Below are 6957 nucleotides of genomic sequence, written 5' to 3'. Positions count from 1 at the left end.
ACATGCATGCGCAACCGCGAAAATGCCAACTCCACTTGCATTTGGAAAGACTTCTCGACTGGTAGACATCCTAAGAATTGATTTTGGCTCCATGGTTGGGGTAAAGACCTCCTTCCCAAGTTGTTGGATGGTTCAAATCGGAGATCCGAACACAAACGATGGGCCATAACTCCCTGCAACGTCTGGTTTTCCCGGACATGCGTTACTTATGAAAAATCCTGTGCTGACGTGTTCGGTAAGCCCCATAGTAGTGTTTTTGATGAAATCCACCCCGTTCATTGGATTCCTAGCAAAATTTCAGTTGAAAATGAGTAGTTTTGGTCGAGTTTTGGTGCGGTCCACTGTATAAAATCAACTCATCATCTATCTTGCGTTTTCTGGCGATTCACATGTGTACATGCGTATGGGGCCAAAAGGCCACCTAGGTAAGGGTCAAACCCACCCTTTGGATCGAATGGACGGTCCAGATCATCGAGATGCATGATGGTGGGCCCCACTACTGAAAAACAAATGGATAGCGTAGAGACACTAGGATTTTTTTAGAGACTGTCGGTCAGCGTAACACTGATAAACTCCGGTGGTTGCGGCGTACAACGAGTGTTTGTACACATTGTGCACATGCAATGCACAGGTGGGGTCTGTAGTGATGTTTTTGATAAATCCGTTCCATCCATTCATTTTTTTGCCTAATTTAAAGGGTTGATACCGAATTTGAAGCATATCCAGATACCAGGCGAGCCCCAAATCAGGATTTTAGGGGCTGATCTATCCGTTAGACTAATTTCATAAGGATCCAATGGTTAAAATTTGACATGTACGATTAATTTATGGTCCTCAGGTCATATATGAAGTTTTGAGCCGAATAGATGATGAGAACCCTATGATCTTGCATTCTAGACGGTTTTTAGGCTCGTTTAACGTGAGTGGTGTGATCTTCTCGGATCTCTAGTGTGTAAATTCTTCGATCTTAGTCTCGTGGAGTCTGTCCCTTACCTTGGTAATTTATGAGGGTTAAATTTAGGCTTTTAGTACTCTTTTAAGATCAAGCTCCTAAATTCACCTTGCAACAAAAAACGTGATTAAAACATGCCGTTAAACAGTATCATGTTCATAAGATTAGGTAATAATCAGGGTCTAATATGCAATATTTGACCCTCAACACAATCCTCAACCAGCATTTCACTTGTATCGAGCAAAGCATGCGAAAAATAAGTTGAGAACTACAGGATAATTTCTATGAACTCGAGTAATTTTTTTGAACAACAAACCAGTCAATAGAATTCTAAGATTCATTAATGTTGGGCATTACTTTCTCCTGGATTCAAGCACACAATAAAATTTATAGTCAAGTTCAAAGTATTAATTCATCGATTAGAAAAATTGCAAACATTGAGTTCCATAGGTGTATAGTGAAACCTAAACTCATCACAATCAAAGGTTCAATTCTTTATTTTCATAAATCCTTTATTTTCATGATAACATTGATAATCACAAGAACATTCAGGACAATCATAACTTAAACCAAAACTTGCCTTACATTTCAACTTTTCGTTATTTCAGCTTTTGATTTTTACATTGATGGCTTTCACGCTATGTCAAACTTTTAAAGGTAAAGCTAAGGGGGGGAGAAAATGAGCCCTCACCTATAGGGAGCAAACCCATGGTGAAAATCATTCGCCCAACCCTTTCTGAAGACAACTGCTTTTTAGCTAGGTATTATTTTTTTTCTTTGAATATGATGGACAAATTCTCCAGGTTGGCTCCTTCCATGTCTAGTGACTACCAGGTTAACAATTTAATATTAAACTGAAATCATGATTCAATCAATGTTTAAAACTTCGAATCATGGATTAGCAATTCGAACTTAACTGTGAAATCTAAAGATAACTAAATCCAAGACTCATAAATTACCAACATTACGTACCTTATACGTCTAAATCAAAGATGGCCGTCAAAATCACTTCAAATTCACAAAAAATTCAGAATTTTTTTTAAAAAAATTCACAATATTTGCTCAAGCCCAAGAAAATATTGATTAGGTAATCCAATCTCCCATCCCCAACCTAAAATCTACATTATCCTCAATGTAAAAGATATAAGCATGCAATTTACATGAGACACCGAAAGTAAAAAAAAAAGTGATGGAAAGATAGTACCTGACGAGGAAATTGGACGGCCTTTTGAAAGAGATATCAGCGTGAGAACAGGTCAGCACAAGAGTGAAACCAACGAAAGCAACCTATCTTAAAACAACTTAGAAAGCAAACTAACCTAATGACATAAAGCCGACTATCATAAAACGACATAAAACAAACTATCTTAGTCCTATAAAAGTAAGGGAAAAGCTACTCAGTCATGCCGCAAGGTTCCTCTACCGGCCAATATCTTGATAAATTTCTCAGTAGGTTTTTCAACAAGATCATCCAAAAGCCCTTTCTGTAATAGGCTTGGATGCCTTGGAGCATGGAATTCCAGAGAAATCTATAGACCTCATTAAAAAATTGTCATTGAATCGCCTGAGGTATCCACAGGATATATGATTCACCTGTGACAAAAAAAAGTGTCAATGTTAGTACTCCATGGTGAATCACACATAAATAAAATTAAGAAAAATTTACAGAAAGTGATGTAGTCTTGACACATTCCGAAGTTTCAGACTCCGGTTCAATTTTTAGCTCCTCCTCCTGTAATGGTAAGCACTCAAGATCTATGAAGGGAAGGATTTCAGAGTAAGGGTTTCCTCGGTTCATGACAACCATCGAGGTATTGTTTTGTAAGGCATCCACTATTTTTTTTATCATGGGATTGTTTGAATATGCAAAGTGTGCCTAGCAATCATCTAAAGAGTTGAGAAATTCAGCTGAGAGTGACTTATTCTCCACATTAAAATCTGTAATAAGATGTTCAAGGACTATCGGCTTTAAAAGTAGATGGAAGTATGCTCTCTTGCTCCAGCCCTGCACAGACAGATTGAGGGTCAGTAGACAAAGTATTGATATGAGGATTATGTTCATTGATATTACTTAGAAGAGGCATTAAACCATTAAAAGTGTACAGCTTAGATGATGGCCTCAACTGGGTGGTTTCAAATTCCAAAGTCATATCAAGTGACTCGTCCCTCTCCTGAATCATATCATCATTCAATTTAGGGAAGTGGTTCAAACATGTCTCATAAGAGTTAGAAGGGTCGATTGTAAGGGGCTTATCCTTTACTTTTAAATCAGGCATGTTAGATGAGTGGAGTAGATCCCGATGACTGATCACTTCATGTACTTCTTGATGACTGACCTGTATCATACTTGAGATTGATTCCAGGGGAATTTGAGTTGAGCATTCATGATCGTCATCCCAATACACATCATCGTCTAATTCCGTGCAATGCACACTTGGGATGGGATCACTTTTCTCACATTCTCTTTCTAAATTGGGCTGAGATTCGAATAAACTAACTTCTTCCTCATCATTGAAACCATGTGTGTCATGTGAGTGAAATTTGTCACTATCATTATATTTGAAAGACACCCACGTCTCTTGATCATTCCTTTGAACTGTCATCGAGATTGACTCATCGAAAAATTGAACCGTATGCTCATTAACGGAATCCAACTCCTCATTCCAAATTCCAGAGTTCTTCACAATCATCTCATGTGAACTCCACTATTGAATATCTTTTCTAAGTTCTTACAGTCTTTAGAGTGTATTTTGTTGGCTGAGCTCTAGAGTTTGGAAGAAATTTTGGATTGAATTCTCTTGGATTTTTTCTGGTTGAATTTTAAAGGTAGAGGATCCAAGATAATTATCACTTGAATTAAGTGCTTCCAACATTTTTCTAATTTTCGCAAGACAGACCATGTTACACTGAAATGAATTATCTTGGATCGTTTCTGGTTGGATCTCAATGGCAGGGTATCTAAGAGAATAATCATTATAACATATTGTTGGTTCATCTTCCCAATTTTGATGCTTCCACTGGTTATAATCATACGAATCATATGTGGGAGAATATGATGGTTGATAATAGTCCTTATTCTGATAATTATGAACGCGTAAGGACTTCTTAACCAATGGAGTATAATATTCGAGTCGGTTCTCAATGTGGTTTGAGAAAAATCTTAAGATATATGTTGAATTACATCGTAATCATTATACATTCCTCCCTAATATCTCTTATCCATCTCAGCATAATGACGTACCCACTCTTTCATGGTGAAACCCTAACTCTGAATCTAATCCTAAAAGAAAAAGAAAATAAAAGAAAAATCTTACAGCAATATGGAAAGTAAGTAGAGGAGAAGTTAGAAGGAAGTTACCAGATTGGAGTTCTATGTTAAGGTCCTGTATAAGAAAACAAAAGAAATTAGTTTTTAAAAATAGAAATCTTAGAGTCAGAAAGTTTTAAAAAAATTAGAAAGATGAGTTAGTTTCTAAAAAGAAGACCTAGAATTAGAAAGTTTCTAAAATAGAAAATCTAAACTTAAAATCAAAAAGTTTCTAAAAATAAACTAGTTCCTAAAAAGGAAAGTTTCTAAATCCTAAAAATAGAAAGTAATGTTAGTTTTTAAAATTAAAAGAAATCCTAGAATAATTTTTTTTAAAAAAATTCTAAAAATAGAAAATAAAACCCTAATCCTAAAAATAGAAAAATAGAAAAATCCTAATCTTAACTTAATTTTAAAACCAGTTAATTTCAGAAAAACGCAACCATCAGTCCCCGACAACGATGCCTAAAACTTGTTCACACCCCAAGTATAGGGTTGTGATGTAGTAATAATCTTGGTAAGACCGAGGTCGAATCCACAGGGACTGAACCTTGTACATAATCTAAAAGTAACTTGAACTAGAACTAGGCGAAGATGTTATCTAAATCAGGAAGAATTAAGAGAATAATTGTGAATTTTAATTAAATAAAAATTGTAAAATTCAAAGGAGGGAAACTAGGGTGTCAAGGATCCACTTGTAGAGATCTGGGAGATCTACGCTTAATTTAAGAACACAACTAGATTTAGAATCCTATCCTATCCAATTGGTAAGAAGAGATTTGTCAGATCTCTGAACTTCTCATGGATCTAATCATTAATAGATAAGAGTGGTGAAGATTTGGAAGTGATCCCATCACCTAACCATGCCTAGGAGACAACCAATCATAAGAGAATTGTGAAAGTTAAAAAGGTTTCCGTCACCCTACCATGCCCATGGGACGATGGTGAACAATAGGTCTTACTAAGTTCACAATCTCAATAATGTAAAGAACATCCTTAAAGCTATCGCAGATCCATTGTAATTTAAGTCACAACAAACTATTAAAAACTAGAAGTACACCTTCATAATTAAACTAAAATCCAAAGGAGTTCAACAAAACATGAATCAAAACCAAGTAAGCATCTGAATCATGCTACAAGCTTCACCTCTTAGCCCTAGCTAAGAGGTTTAGCCTATCATAAATATGCAAAAGTCTTAGAAATGGAAAGAAATAAACAAAGAAAAAAAAGTAGAAAGGAACTTTTGGAAACTGGCTTCCAGATTTGCCTCCACGGCTGCCCCACAAGTCTAAGCTTGGATGCTTAAGCTCTCTTTCTCTCTCCCTTTTATAGAAACAGCAGGATGTCCTTAGGTCGGCCACAAACTTGCGGAATTGACCTCCTTATGCAGTACATGCATGCGCAGCTGCAAAAACGCAACTCCACTTGCATTTGGAAAGACTTTTCGGCCGGTAGATGTCCCAAGAATTGATTTTGGCTCCATGGTTGGGGTAAAGACCCCCTTTCCGAGCTGTTGGACGATTCAAATCGGAGATCCGAACACAAACAGTGGGCCATAACTCCCTGTAACGTCCGATTTTCTCAGACGTGCGTTACCTGTGAAAAATCCTACGTTGACATATTCGGTGGACCCCATAGTAGTGTTTTCGACGAAAATTACCCCATTCACTAGATTCTTGGTGAAATTTCAGTCACAAAGGAGTGATTTTGGTCGAGTTTTGGTGCGGTTCACTGTTTAAAATCAACTCGCTGTCCGTCCTGCATTTTTTGACGATCCATGTGTGTACATGCGTATGGGGCCAAAAGACCAGCTAGGCGAGGGTCAAGGCCCCCCTCTGGATCGAATGGACAGTCCAGATCATCGAGATGCATGATGGTGGGCCCCACTACTGAAAAATGGACAGACAACATAGAGACTCTGGGATTTTTTTTGAAAATTGTTGGTCAGCGTGACGCTAACCGACTCTGGTGGTTGCGATGCACAGCAAGTATTTGTACACACTATGCACGTGCAATACACAGGTGGGATTTGTAGTGATGTTTTTGATAAATCCGCTCCATCCATTCATTTTTTCACATAATTTGAAGGGTTGATATCGAATTTGAAGCATATCCAGATACCAGGCGGGCCCCAAATCAGGATTTTAGGGGCTGATCTATCCGTCGGGCCACTTCCACAAAGATCCAATAGATGAAATTTGACGTGTATGGTTAATTTATGGTCTGCAGGCCATATATGAAGTTTTAAGCAGAACGGATGGTGGGAACCCTATGATCTTGCATTCTGGACGGTTTTTAGGCCCATTTAACATGAGTGGCATGATCTTCTCGGATTTCTGATATGTAAATTCTTCAATATCGATCCCTTGAAGTCTGTCCCTTGCCTTGGTAATTTATGAGTGTTAAATCTAGGCTTTTAGTACTCTTTTAAGATCAAGCTCCTAAATTCACCTTGCAACCAAAAACATTATTAAAATATACAGTTAAACAGTATCATGTTTATAAGATCAGGTAATAATCCGGGTCTAATATGCAATATTTGACCCTTAACACTTGAGTTCTAAGTCAACCTCATTTTCGTCAGTATTGTGAGGAACTCATACACTCGCATCTTCTTACTTCTTAAAAGATTGGTTTCAGCATTGCTGGGTTTCGTCGGCTGGCAATGGAAGAAGAACAGTTAGGAGTGTCAGGATCA

Source organism: Magnolia sinica, chromosome 12 (assembly GCF_029962835.1).
Source record: "Magnolia sinica isolate HGM2019 chromosome 12, MsV1, whole genome shotgun sequence".
Lineage (NCBI taxonomy): Eukaryota > Viridiplantae > Streptophyta > Magnoliopsida > Magnoliales > Magnoliaceae > Magnolia > Magnolia sinica.
This window is presented reverse-complemented; position numbering follows the sequence as displayed.